The sequence below is a fragment of the Mustela nivalis genome, assembly GCF_964662115.1.
Source record: "Mustela nivalis genome assembly, chromosome: 4".
Lineage (NCBI taxonomy): Eukaryota > Metazoa > Chordata > Mammalia > Carnivora > Mustelidae > Mustela > Mustela nivalis.
This window is the reverse complement of record NC_139023.1, coordinates 153,412,679-153,428,202: the sequence shown is the minus strand read 5'-3', so window position 1 is coordinate 153,428,202 and position 15,524 is coordinate 153,412,679. Positions and strand designations below refer to the sequence as shown.

The following is a 15,524-nucleotide window of genomic DNA, read 5'->3' as shown; positions in this document are numbered from 1 at the left end:
ACCTATTAGACAATAGTAGATAAAAAAAAATATTCTAACTCGGTTTTAGAAAAATCTTTTACAGTCAATTCCTAGCTTCTTGTTAAAATTTTAAGATTGAGCACATATATTTAATCACTTTTTCTTCCTATTAAGATGAGAGAAAAGAAATTTTTAAAAAGGGAAAATTTAAGCCTAAAAGAGAGGGGAAAATAGGCTGCTGAGTGGACAAAACATTCCAATAGATTTCTGTAATATGAAAGTGGAAGGAGTAGTGGTTACTAAAGAAGCCTTGAAGAAAAAGCAGAAAGAGTATGGAATAGTGCAGAAAGTTAAGCAGAAGCTTATGTACCTTAGAGGATCCTCAAAAGGCTTTTGGGGTCCAAAGAGTATAAGTATGGAAATAAATGAGACTAAAATGAGAAACAAAAATCAAGGGATTTCTGGGTCACTATTTCCATCTTTACAATCTTTATGAAAATTAAATGAAATAATATGGGATGACAAAACAAAAGAATAAAGTGTCCAAAATTATTAGACATATCCTCTAACCCCTTTCCCTTATCCAGGTTGAATGAAAAAGGGTTTCCTCTAAAGAAATTGAACCCTAATCCCATCTTGTTTCTCTGCTTGACTTATTTTGCTAAGCATGATACGCGCTAGTTCCATCCATGTTGTCGCAAATGGCAAGATTTCATTTCTTTTGACGGCTGCATAGTATTCCATTGTGTATATAGAACCCTAGAGAAAAGACTCCCCTTCTTTTCTAACATTTATAGTGTGGCCCAGCATAATGGCTATCAAACCAATCATCCTAAAGCAAGGGCTACCAGCTCTATACAGGTGTACCTACAATTCAACATGTTACTGTCTTAAAGATGCAAAGTTCAATCATTAAAGTGTGCCTGAAGCATTTGCACAAGGATTGCTTGGCTTATTTTTTGCTGATTTCATCCAGTGATTCTTTGACAAAAGCTAACAAGTTAATTTTAATCTTAATCTAACAAACAAAATCATAAACTCTACATATTACATTTTTCTTAAAGATTTTATTTATGTATTTGACACAGAAAGAGAGAGAGATTACAAGTAGGCAGGCGGAGAGAGAGGGGGAAGGAGGCTCCCTGATGAGCAGAGAGCCTGATGTGGGGCTCAATCCCAGGTCCCTGAGATCATGACCTGAGCCGAAGGAAGAGGTTTAACCCATTGAGCCATCCAGGCACCCCAATATTATACATTTTCGAGAGTTTGCTTAACAAGGAACCAACTGAAGCTCTGTAACATATAAATATGGCAAAAAGATACATCTTTCTCCCAACGTTAACCTTTCTAGTCTACTTGGGACCCCCTCAAGGGCTACCAAAAAATCCTAAAGGCAGTGTTTCTTAAGTGCAGATTAAGAATGTCCAGTGAAGAGGTAAAAGATCTGTACTCAAGGAACTACAGAACACTCATGAAAGAAGTTGAAGAAGACACATAAAGTTGGTAGACCATTCCAAGCTCTTGGATCGGAAGAATAAATATTGTTAAAATGTCTATACTGCCTAGAGCAATCTATACTTTTAATGCCAGTCCAATCAAAATTCCACCGGTATTCTTCAAAGAGCTGGAGCAAATAATCCAAAAATTTGTATGGAACCATAAGAGACCCCGAATCACTAAGGAAATGTTGAAAAACAAAAATAAAACTGGGGGCATCATGTTACCTGATTTCAAGCTTTCCTACAAAGCTGTGATCACCAAGACAGCATGGTATTGGCATAAAAACAGAAACATAGACCAGTGGAGCAGAGTAGAGAGCCCAGATATGGACCCTCAACTCCATGGGCAAATAATCTTCGACAAAACAGGAAAAAATATACAGTGGAAAAAAGACAGTCTCTTCAATAAATGGTGCTGGGAAAACTGGGCAGCTATATGTAGAAGAATGAAACGCGACCATTCTCTTACACCGTACACAAAGATAAACTCAAAATGGATAAAAGACCTCAACGTGAGACAGGAATCCATCAGAATCCTAGAGGAGAACATAGGTAGTAACCTCTTTGATATCAGCCACAGCAAATTCTTTCAAGATAGCTTTCAAGACAGCAACTTCTTTCAACTTCTTTCCTTGGCAAAGGAAACAAAAGCCAAAATAAACTTTTGGGACTTCATCAAAATCAAAAGCTTCTGCACAGCAAAGGAAACAGTCAAGAAAACAAAGAGGCCACCCACAGAATGGGAGAAGATATTTGCAAATGACAGTACAGACAAAAGTTTGATATCCAGGATCTATAAAGAACTCCTCAAACTCAACACACACAAAACAGATAATCATATCAAAAAATGGGCAGAAGATATGAACAGACACTTCTCCAATGAAGACATACAAATGGCTATCAGACACATGAAAAAATGTTCATCATCACTAGCCATCAGGGAGATTCAAATTAAAACCACATTGAGATATCACCTTACACCAATTAGAACGGCCAAAATTAGCAAGACAGGAAACAACATGTGTTGGAGGGGATGTGGAGAAAGGGGAACCGTCTTCCACTGTTGGTGGGAATGCAAGTTGGTGCAGCCTCTTTGGAGAACAGTGTGGAGATTCCTCAAGAAATTAAAAACAGAACTTCCCTATGACCCTGCCATTGCACTCCTGGGTATTTACCCCAAAGATACAGATGTCGTGAAAAGAAGGGCCATCTGTACCCCAATGTTTATAGCAGCAATGGCCATGGTCGCCAAACTGTGGAAAGAACCGAAATGCCCTTCAATGGACGAATGGATAAGGAAAATGTGGTCCATATACACTATGGAGTATTACGTCTCCATCAGAAAGGATGAATACCCAACTTTTGTAGCAACATGGATGGGACTGGAAGAGATTATGCTGAGTGAAATAAGTCAAGCAGAGAGAGTCAATTATCATATGGTTTCACTTATTTGTGGAGCATAACAAGTAGCATGGAGGACATGGGGAATTAGGAGAAGGGAGTTGGGGGAAATTGGAAGGGGAGGTGAACCATGAGAGACTATGGACTCTGAAAAACAATCTGAGGGGTTTGAAGTGGTGGGGGGTGGGAGGAAGGGGGAACCAGGTGGTGGGTATTCGAGAGGGCTCGGATTGCATGGAGCACTGGGTGTGGTACAAAAACAATGAATACTGTTATGCTGAAAATAAATTTTAAAAATTCTTAAAAATAATAATAAAATAAATAAAATTAAGAAAAAAAAAAAAAGAATGTCCAGTGAAAACAACCTGAGGGTTTTGAAGGGGAGGGGTGGGTGAGTGGGTGGGAGGTTCAGGGAACCAGGTGGTAGGTATTAGGGAGGGCACGTATTGCATGGAGCACTGGGTGTGGTGCAAAAACAATGAATACTGTTATGCTGAAAAGAAATTAAAAAAAAAAGAAAAGAAAAGAAAACATAAAAAAAAAAAGAATGTCCAGTGAGCTAAAAAAAATCAAATCAAAACAAAACCAAAACAGAACAAAACAAAACAAAAGCAATTAGAGAATGATAAAGGGGATGTTAGGCGCCATTATGAAAAAGCTTCTATTGGTCAAACCCAGGACAATTTGAGCATCAAAATAAAATAAGGACAGTAATAGATTAAAATCCATCACATAAAAGAAAAGGATCCAAGAGTTTACACTGATGATCAATAAATACATAAATAAAGGAGAAAAGAAAGGTCTCCTTTACAGGAAAATGTCAACTAATAAAGATAAAAGGAATAATGGGTTGGAAGAATCATTTTCTAATCATTCTGGGAAAAATAATTCTGGCAAAAATTATGAGTGGATGCTGGATCTGGAATCTGGTCAAGAATGGAATACTTAGGGCGCCTGAGTGGCTCAGTGGATTAAGCCGCTGCCTTCGGCTCGGGTTGTGATCTCGGGGTCCTGGGATCAAGTCCCACGTCGGGCTCTCTGCTCAGCAGGGAGCCTGCTTCCCTCTATCTCCCTCTCTGCCTGCCTCTCCATCTGCTTGTGATCTCTCTCTGTCAAATAAATAAATAAAATCTTTATAAAATATATTTTAAAAAAAAGAATGGAATACTTACAGCATCTCCAAGTATCAAGTATCTTCTCACATATTACTCATTAATTACCAGAATTATGAAGATAGTTTTTAACCAAACAATCAAAATGAATATTTATCAGTAAGAGACAAATGGACTACATGTGCTTCTGGCCATAATACCCTGAGAAGGGCAAATCATCCATTATGCAGTATTCCAGCCAAACATGGATATGTAAGCTGACTCTAAACATGAGGCATATCAGAGGAATGAACCCAAATGGATTTTTAATCTTCAATTTTTTATCTTCAAAAATGCTGTGAGGCCAAAGAAAAGCTGAGGAATAGTTTAAGGACATTTTCGGGATAACTGAAAAACTAGGCATATGGGCTGAAGACTGGATAAAATATTCTATCAATGTTAAATTTCCTGAATTTGGTAACTGTACAGTGGCTGTATCACAGTATATTCTCGTTCTTAGGAAACACACTGAAGTATTAAGGCATAATATATGCAACCTAGTCTCAAATGGTGCAGAACAGTAATATCTATCTCTACACAGAGAGAGTGATAGAATAATTTTGGAAAAATTTTCAAATTGATGAATATCGGTAAAGAGTATATACTAGTTATTTTTTTTTTATTCTTACAACTTTTCTGTAAAGAAAAATTTGGTGTGGAATCCAGGCATGTGAATTTGAAAAAAGTTCTTGTTAGGTGTACATGCAGTTTAAAAATTACCCCTGGAGGGTTTAGTGTAATACACACTGAAAATCATCACCAAGAAATAAATGCCTGGCATTATGGCTTAAGAGAAGTAGGAGACTCTATCAAAGAAAATACCAAAATAGCAAGAATTATTTTTGCCATTTTTGGTCGAAAATTTTAAAGGATGGAGGACATTTTTTTAAATAAAGTTGGAAAAAATACCCTTTTTAACTTTTTTAGTTCATATTTAAGGCTTGGAATTCCTGGCTATGTTCCCTCCTTCTGTACATATTATGTATATAATACCTAATAAAAATATTAAACAATAATAATGTTTTTGTACTAAAAAACACCATTTAATACTTTCTCGGTGCTAAGCACTCTGTTAAAGCTTTTATATATGATCTCATTTTAATCCTCACAATAATCCCAATAGGTAGAAATTATTATTCTAATTTTATACCTGAGGAAACTGTGACCCAGAGAGGTTAAGCAACTTTACCTGAGATATCCTAGCTGACAAATGTAAAATTTAGTATTCAAACTTAGGTCTGAGTCCAAAGACTTTAATCTTAACCACCAAACCTTATGCCCAGAACTGTTTGAGCCCACAGATGGCAAAGGCAATCTACCATCTGTTTCTTCATCACTGGCTCTCATCTCTTTTTTCTCTGTCACTGCTTATTACCTCCATTGTTGTTCCCAGCTGCAGCTCTCTTCTCATAGGCTTTGATGTGAAAAAAGATCTGGCTCAAACTCCGACACAGAATCTGATTTACCTATAGTCTGCGGTCTTCATTTTCCTCATCAGTAAAATAATGGATAAATTTTTTTAAAGATTTATTTATGGGGGATGGGAGACAAAGGGAGAGAGAGAATCTCATGCCTAGCACAGAGCCCATATGGGGCTGGACTCATGACCTGAGCCAAAATCAAGACGGACGCTTAACCTACTGAGCTACCCACGTGTCCCAATAACAGACAATTCTTACCCCATGGGATTTAGAGGGGATAATGTTTAGAAAACCTAGCCCACAGCAGGTAATTTACAATAACAGGTAGTTTTGTATTCATCTCTCAACCCTCTTTAAATAATAATCTCATGTTGCTTTTTTCATTTCTGAGTACATCCAATTATTTTGGATTTAATTACCTGAGTCGTTATAGTCTGGCTTCTAATTTTCATTAATTTAGGATCTGTGAAATTTGGAGAGATGACATTTACCTTTGCTAGGAGAAAAAAACTAGTAAATACATTAAGTAAGAAGCATTGACTAACTTGGCCTCGATATATATATATATATATATATATATAAACAAAGTTTGGCAAATAAGGCAAATACTTAGTCATCAATCAGTTATATTATAAGAGAGATAACTTTTTGGCACTTAAGTACTACTACCATCTTTAATCATGACCAATGTTTCTAGAAATGAAAACTTTAAGACTTCACGGAAAGATTCAACATGTCAAAGTTCCTTTGGCAGTATCACAAAATAAATCTGTCAATTAATAAGGGGAAATTTCTACTACAGATATTTAGAAGACCAGTAATTAAAATTTTAAAGTAGTTTGTGAATAGTATGTTAATTTTTTAGATCTTTAAAATCAATGCTGCAATTGTTGAGATTCATATTTTAAGCATATTAATTACAGAATACTAATATATATATTTTTTAAAGATTTTATTTATTTATTTGACAGAGAGAGATGACAAGCAGGCAGAGAGGCAGGCAGAGAGAGAGGAGGAAGCAGGCTCCCTGCTGAGCAGAGAGCCTGATTTGGGGCTTGATCCCAGGACCCTGAGATCATGACCTGAGCCGAAGACAGTGGCTTAACCCACTGAGCCACCCAGGCGTCCCCAGAATACTAATATTTACTCAAATATGTTCACTAAGACAATACTTTAAAACTCACCTATCTATTGTGATTTTTAAAGTTTATTATTTATTTATTTATTTTTAAGATTTTATTTATTTATTTGTCAGCAAGATAGAATACAGGCAGGCAGAGTGGCAGGCAGAGGCAGAGGGAGAAGCAGGCTCCTTGTAGAGCAAGGAGCCCAATGTGGGACTCGATCCCAGGACGCTGCGATCATGACCTAAGCCGAAGGCAGCCCCTTAACTGAATGAGCCACCCAGGAATCCCTAAAGTTTATTATTTAGTTTATTAAAAGAAATACAAATTTTAAAAAATGTATATACACACAGACCTTGTTTTACTGTGTTTTGCTTTATTACACTTCACAGATAGTGAGTTTAAGAAATTGAAGGTTTCAGGCAACCCTGCAACAAGCAAGTGTATCAGTACCATTTTCCCAACAGTGTTTGTTCACTTTGAGTCTATGTCACATTTTGGTAATTCTCTCAATATAAACTTTTCCATTATTGTATTTGTGATGGTGGTCTGTGATCAGTGATCATGACTCACCAAAAGCTCAGATGATGGTTAGTATCTTTTAGCCATAAAGTATTTTCTAATTAAGGTATGTATGTGTTTTAGATATAATACTATTGCACACTTAATATATTACAGTATAGAGTAAACAACTTTTATATGCATTGGGAAACCAAAAAATTCATCTGATTTGCTTTATTGTGATGTTCAATTTATTGTGATGGTCTGGAAGCAAACAATATCTCCTAGGTATGCCTGTATAGAGGCAGTCCTTGCTTTGTACAGTATTGGGGTAGTGATTAATAGTAACCATGGGACCATGTAAAGTGAGGCCACATCTCTAATATGCTCATTTCAATTAACATGGTACCATGCAAAGTAAGAACTGACTGTAAGTACTAAGATGAGGAATTGATTCCACACAATAGGCTACATGGATAAATCCAGTACTTAGATCTATAAAGTGCTCAGTAAATATTTGTTGAACAAATGGATGAATGGTAAGCAATGATAAAAATAAAAACCAATTTAGATGAAGATTAAAAAAAGCTATGTACAGGGCGCCTGGGTGGCTCAGTGGGTTAAGCCGCTGCCTTTGGCTCAGGTTATGATCTCAGGATCCTGGGATCAAGTCCCGCATCGGGCTCTATGCTCAGCAGGGAGCCTGCTTCCTCCTCTCTCTCTGCCTGCCTCTCTGCCTGCTTGTAATCTCTCTCTGTCAAATAAATAAATAAAATCTTTAAAAAAAAAAAAAAGCTATGTACAGACTGATAAAAAATATTTGAAAACCTCATATCTGAAAAAGGACTAGTATCTAGAATACATAAACAACCCTCAAAACTCAACAGTAAAGAAATAAAAAATTCCAATTAAAAAGGGGAAAAAAGACATGAACAGATATTTCACCAAAGAAGATATAACAAATGGCACATAAGCATATGGTGACATGCTCACCATCATTACCCAGGAGGAAAGTGGTTATAATCATAAAGGGGTAGTATGAGGGATCCCTGTGGTATCTAAGCTGTTCAGTACCTTGACTGTGATGCCAGATACGTGAACCTGTGCAGAATTTCATATACTCATTTACACATGGGAGTAAAAATACAACAGGGGGAGGGGCGCCTGGGTGGCTCAGTGGGTTGAGCCACTACCGTCGGCTCGGGTCATGATCTCTGAGTCCTGAGATCGAGCCCCGCTTCGGACTCTCTGCTCAGCGGGGAGCCTGCTTCTTCCTCTCTCTCTGCCTGCCTCTCTGCCTGCTTGTGATCTCTCTCTGTCAAATAAATAAATTAAATATTTAAAAAAAATACAACTGGGGGAATATAAATAAAAAAGATAGACTATTAATATCAATGTCTGAGTTGTGATAGTATATTATAGTTTTGTACATTGTTAGCATCCATGGTAATTAGGTAAAGAGTACAAGAAATCTACCTGTGTATTTCTTGAAACTGCATGTTCATCCACAATTACCTCAAAAAAGGAGAGGAAAAAATTATATACTTAAAATGGTTGAATTTTATGGTATGTGACTCATACCTCAATAAACGGCTTTAAAAAAAGAATCAGGGGTGCCTGGGTGGCTCAGGTGGTTGAGCACTGATTCTCGATTTTGGCTCAGGTCGTGATCTCAGGGTCCTGAGAGCCACCTAGAGCTCTGCGGCTCAGCAGGGAGTCTACTTGAAGTTCTCTCTCCCTTTGCCCCTCCCCTAGCCTGTGTACTCTCTCTCTCTAATAAATAAATCTTTAAAAAAAAAATTTTAAAAATTAAAAAAAATAAAGACACCCTAGGAATCCTCTCTGATTTCATGGAATTTACCATATAGGTCAAAAGAAGACTTGATCAAGGATACAAATCCTTAAAGATACGAACACTATGTTTTAACTATTTACATAGGCTGTATCATAATTGGGTAAATGTATAAATGCTAAAGGATTGATGTTTGTGTGCCTCCTCCTTGATCTAATAAACATGTAAATGCAAAATACATTAAAGAGAAAACTTTGATTTTTATTGAGGTAATTATACATCAAAGTACATAAACTAATATAAATTTGGATTGCTTCAACTGATATCATTTCTAAGGTATAGACATAATTTTATCAAAACTTTTAAAAATCAGAGTAAGTTTTGTTTAAACCTCCTAAATTCTTACATATCCTGGTTTCCATTAAAATAACAGCAACATTAATAATAATACTTTCATTGTGCATTGATGTAATAATTATTTGGAAGAGCTTATTTTTTTAAAAAATAAGTATTCAGGCCTTTTTGACTTTTTGAAGTTTATTTCTAGTTTTATTATGCTGAGTTTAGAGAATGCAGGCTATATGATGTCTGCTTGAGAAAAATGTGTAAGATTTCTTGACACTGCTACTCTTGGAGGGTGAATTTAAAGTTACAGCTCCAATTATACCATATTCTGTGTGATCTTAGATATTTCAAACAAGGTTTGTGAGCATCTGTTTCCTATAAAATGGGGGAAATCACTCCTGCCTATTTTACAGGATTGCTGTGTGTCTCAATTGAGATAACATATAAAGACATCTTTTATCTATTTATTTTTTAAAGATTTTATTTATTTATTTGACAGACAGAGATCACAAGTAGGCAGAGAGGCAGGTGGAGAGAGAGGAGGAAGCAGGCTCCCTGCTGAGCAGAGAGCCTGAAGTGGGGCTCAATCCCAGGACCCTGAGATCATGACCTGAGCCGAAAGCAGAGGCTTTAACCCACTGAGCTACCCAGGCGCCCCTAAAGACATCTTTTAATTGGTAAAACAGTATGTAGGTCCTGACTCACTTTTTTTTCTAATGCAAAAATCCAAGAAAGAATAATACTTTTCTGACATGATTTTAGAGGTAGTTTTCTCATTTTTAAAAAGTGAAATACAGTTTTAGACAACATGAATCTGGTATAACATTACACAATGACACTTCTATCTAAAGGCAGTGTAAATTAATCACCAATGTATATTAGCCACCAATTTATTAAAGTTTCTAAGAACCATAACACTTTCTATGCAGTGGATGGCTATGTTTCTAAAATAGATAGTATTTTTTACTGTATTTGTAATGTCTTGCTACTTTTTTCAAGAGTAGAGTATTTTCAAAAAAGCATAATATAGGATTTATTAATAGCCCTTAAATATCTAATACAAAGCTTATCTACAAAATGGTATGCAACTTTCATCAAAATGTGTCTAGGTAACAAATTAAACATCAAATAAAATGCTATTCTATAAGAAAAGGGTAATTGCACTAGTGCTTTTAGTAATTCCATAGCACCAAGCATTCAAATAGCACATGCTGTGGAGATGACTCTATGTAATAAAGAATGGCTTACCCACCATTTAAGTAGAAAATACATGTGGAAGATGGGAAGAATAGAAATGAGTCTGGGGGATCAAAAAAGCAATCGTGTTTAAATACTTTTGTTTGAAGCAAACCAATTGCATCAGTCTCTTCCTGAGCAAACACTGTTAAAACATGGTGTGGGAGGATTGACATACAAATAAACTAATTAAAATAATTCATTATCAAAGTTAGTTTTATTCAGTAATTCTTAAACATCTGAACAGTGGAATTTGGAAATAAGACATTTCTTATCTTAGATAAAGATCTAAAATGTGTGCCAGAAATGTTATCTCTAAAATGTTAATTTTATAAAGACTTAAAGACAAGGAGATTCACTTACTTCTATCTTTTTAGAGATTTTCAATTAGAAAGTAACAATCAGATTTTGATTACTATTTAGGTTTTAAAAATATTTGTGATGTGATATTATTCTACAGAATAAGAATATGAGAAATGCTCTGATGAACTATTCTCTACAATACATTTAGAATCAAGTGGGTAGCCCAGTATTTATTTCTCTATTTCCAAAAGAACAGACCACCAAAGTAGTTTAGAACACAATAGGTGGAGAAATTAAAAAAAGAAGAAGAAGAAGAAGAAGAAGAAGAAGAAAAAACCATGATAACAAATCACACCCCTAAAACTGAATGGCAACCACTGTAGAGAAAGAAGAAAGGGTAAGCCCACAAGGAGGTCTGCCTAAGGAGAAAAAGGGAAATAGCTAAGTACTAAGAGGTCACAAGGTATGTTAAACACATAAAAAAAAAAAAAAACCCACTCATTAAATTTAAAGATCTGGTTCTGCAAGAGCAGTTTGTGTTACTAAAAGGCATACCATTTGTAGGATTTTTTTTTAATTCAAAAAGATTTATAACATTACTTTCTGAAGCTTTTTTCCAGTTTCTGTAATTTGATTCTAAAATGAGTGTTTACCAAATGGCATTTAAACAAATGCAAAAATCAAAATGTGTCATTTAAATGTAATCCAAAAGCTGAGAATTTTAGCCTTATTTAAATTTTTTTGGCAAGTTCACCCCACTGTTTTAATCTTTAAATAAAATAAATTTATCATACTTCTCACTTGTTTTAACTTTTAAAGCAAAAACAATTATTCTTCTCACCAGCATTACTGGTTCTTACTTAACTGCACTATTTACTCAAACTCCCTTGTAATCAGCAACTGCCACAGCACCATATCCCAACCCACCTCCCTGGGGCACAGCACACTCCAAGCTCACTAATCAAAATGGTCATTTCTATGGAGGTTGAGGAATTAAAAAAACAAAGCAAAACAAAAACCGTAATTCTCACGGAACAGCTTTTAGACAAATAAAACAAGATACTAAAATATTGAGGACAGCCTAAGTATAATGAAAGTCAGAAATGAGATGAGAAAATATCTAGTAATGAAGAGACATAAAACCTAGATTTGATTCAGGCTCCTCCTCTTTACCAACTGTATCGGGAAAGTCACTTAAATTTCTATGTCTCAGTTTCCTCACCTGTAAAACAAAGGTTTTGAACCTGATGATCAATCCCTAAGGTCTCTTTCAGCTATAAAATTCTATGATTCTATAAAAATTAAGTGAAAAAAAATCCTAAAAATAAATAAATAAAATGAAGAGGTGATGGAAGGGCGAATGTGTGTGTGTAAGCATCTGTTCTTTTCATCTCTTTTCCCCTATGTTCATGACTAAACCCAATGCCTAACATTGAAACCACAGTTATGTTTTATCATCTCTATGTCACTAAAGTTATTTGTCCCAAATACAATGTAAAATTTAATCAAGTCAGGGTGCTTTAGTTTTATTATAGAATTTACATCAATAAACTTGTCAGAAAAACACTTGTCAGAAAAACAAAATAAGAAAATAAAAGAGAAATAAAAAATAAAAATAAGAAAATAAAAGAGAAAATAAGAGGGAATACAAATTCCTTGAAGTGGATATATTTAATTAAAGTTGTTTTAAAATAGTAAAATAATTCAATGAGAAAGCAACGAGTTAGATGTGTATTTCACAGACAATGATTTTGATGCATTAATCACAGGCCAGCCAAAGGATTCGCCTCAGTTTCCAAATTTGAATCAAAATGTAGAATAGCTGAACATAGCACTTGGATAAGTAGTAAACCGTAAAATCATTAAGGTTGCATGACTAACTTCAATGCGCTGTGATCAAAAAAGATAATCTCTTGGTAAATCAATGGTTTTATATTATGAAAAGAGGAAAATGACTCAATCTACACAAAAGCACAGTAAACACACAAACATTCCCTATTAATTTGATCACATAATAAATTACAATGTATGTTTTCACTTATTTAGCCATTAGTACCATAAGGTATTTCGTGGCTGGAAGCATCTCAACTGTGTTATTTTCTCAAGCAAATGTTGAAAATTTTGCAAATATATAAGGGCCCCAAATCACATTCATTAATTGGCTGTAACCTACTATAAATAAAATACGTAAACCTGACAGGGAATCTCAACTTAAAAGTCAAACTTATACTTTGAGAATTGACACATTTAGGCTGGTGTTAAGCACTTAAGTTATAAAAGATAAACCTAATACTTTACTAACCGGTAAGGCTTTACATCATCTTTCAAACCTGGAAGAAGTGTATGCGGTTTTACCATAGATCATCCTCCAGTGTCACAACAAGCCCTGAAAGCCTATAAGTACGAATAATTTGTAAGAAGGTTATGTGATTCACTGACAGAAGCTGTGCTGGTGATGGACAGCCAGGTAATGCTGATAGAAGGTGGTACCTGCCACCGAATAATAATGCTGAAAACAGACATCAAAAACACACTTCTGTTCTAAGATACACCTTTCCCATCCTTATTTGATCTCACACCAACAAAAAGACAGTCAATGACTTGCATTCTTTCTATACTAGAAAAGCATTACCTCTAGCTTTTCTAACCTCTCTCCTCAAGACCTACCTATGGTCATGTTTATTTTGGTACAGTGTCAACCATATAAAATGACAACGAGTAAGAAATACACAATCTCCAGTTGTGATATGCTTTGCTCATGTAGACCCTAAAAATACAAACATTCCTCTCACGCACATCATCCCTCATGAGGCATAATTTCCCAAGAAAAATAGTAAATGCTTCTTCGATAATCAGTAGGGGAAAAAAAGACAAAAAACAAAAACAACTTTTTTTCCAAGAGAGATAATGCTTGCACAAATTTGTTTTTTTACAAATTGACGTTGCTCCTTGTCTGACTACACTTCTCTTGGATGCATTTTTGCTCAGTTATCCCTATCTAGTAACTCCTAAATGTTATCAGCCAGGCTGGGTTAGGCAATCTAGAGGATAGCCCCCAAAACTTCTGGTTGGATTTACTACTCACTTCTAATACAATGGCAGTAGTGGTGAGATACCACTGCTGAGATTAGGTCATAGGAGAGTATGGGCAGTCTTGTGCACTCTTTATTGCTCACCCTAGGGGAGCAATTCATTGTGTGAAAAGCCCATGTGGTGGAGAACCTAGGCCTACCAACAACCATGTGCATGCATTTGGAAGTAGATCCTCCTATCCCTCAGTAAGCCTTCAGATGGGATCATAGTCTGCACCTGCAGCTAAACAACAAATTCATGAAAGACCTTGGGTCAGAGGCTCTTTGCTAAGCTGTAACCAAATCTCCACCCCACAGAAAATATGAGATAATAAACATTTGTTGTTTTAAGCTGCTAAATTTTGGAGTAATTTTTTACCCTCAATAGATAACTAATACAGATTCTCAGACAAATTATCAAATTAACTGGCTAAAAATGGGAAGTTTCCTACTCAACTTGAAAAACAGAATAAAATTTTCCTTCATTCTCAGATCTGGTCAATTTTGTAAGCCATTAGGGAAGTAAAAACCGTCCTATGCCATAAATATGGTCACCATACTCCAAATATTAAAAGGAGAAAGCAAGCAGAAATGAAAAACATAAATTAGCTTCACTTTGCAGTAGCAAAGATCATGATATATCGATTTGGAGAGAAACATCTAGGATCCTTGAAAATAAAAGTTCAATTTGTTAAAATAAGTAGCCTCAGTCATTAAACCACTAATTACATACAGAACCTAAAAATAAAAACAAAAAACTTGAATGGTGATTGGAATTTATGTATAATACTTAACTGGAAAACCCGACATAGAAGAGAGTAGAGACCAGTTACAAAGAAACAAACAAGAGATAAATTAATAATCTGTCAAATTTGTAACTCAAGTTTGACGGCTGAAGTACCCGGCGAAGCCATCACGATCTTAAGTAAAAGTGTCTGCATTCACATAACTGAAAAGTAAGTATAGAACCGAAAACTGCCTATGCATCAAGAAAACAATCTACTTGAAAAGGAACACTTGGGCTAGAAAAGAGTAATCTTTACTATTGTCGGCTTTACTTCCTAAAGAGGCCGGGACACCACCTTGGGTCCCAAGTTAACCTATACTCCAGTGGCCTAGAAACACAAGGAACACACCTACTCCCGCCTCCTGATACTGAGTCTACATTTTAACACGCCACTACAGCTGTCACTCAAAGTGCTCTGCACTGCCATTGGTCCCAAAGTCTTGCTGGTTGGCAAGTTTCTGCCAACTGGCAAACACCGGTTGTCTTTATTTCCAAGAAGAAAAGCAAGGGTATGTAGAGAAAAGACGCAAGAGTTCTGAAATATCTTGTACCTGAGCGACCTGCGATCCCCACCGCCGCCGCGACGAATCGGCCTCTGGGCGGGGGCTTTTAGTCAAAAAGAAAATGGCTCAGCCGGGAACTGGTGCCCAGGCCATGGAGATGCCGGTTCAAACTTTACTTGTCCACGCCGGTGGAGGTATCAGCAGCGAGAATAGCAGAAGAAGCACAGAATCCCTCTGAACTCAGCGCACCTCAAGCTGCAACATCCAGAGCGACCGACGGTCCGACTTTTGACGTTTCCTATTGTTGCCGGAAGTGACGTTAGGGTTCTGAGCCTTAGAGAAGAAGCATTTTTATTCCCGGTCTTTACGATTCGCTATAGATTCTCCGTTTCTCACATCGCATCCCGAGCCACTTTAAGCATCAACACT

At 36.1% G+C, this 15,524-nt stretch overlaps 1 protein-coding gene across 2 annotated transcripts in view; it reads right to left on the bottom strand.

Annotated features, from left to right (window-relative positions):
- Positions 1-15,432, bottom strand: part of FBXO8 (F-box protein 8) — a 54,755-nt gene extending 39,323 nt beyond the window's left edge. Inside the window, exon 1 of one of the 2 annotated variants that reach the window (XM_082726940.1) lies at positions 15,144-15,432. The gene's annotated coding sequence lies outside the window, so the exon portion shown is untranslated. The remainder of the gene's footprint in view (positions 1-15,143) is intronic. The other variant, XM_082726941.1, reaches the window with a different exon arrangement.
- Positions 15,433-15,524: the final 92 nt, after the last annotated feature.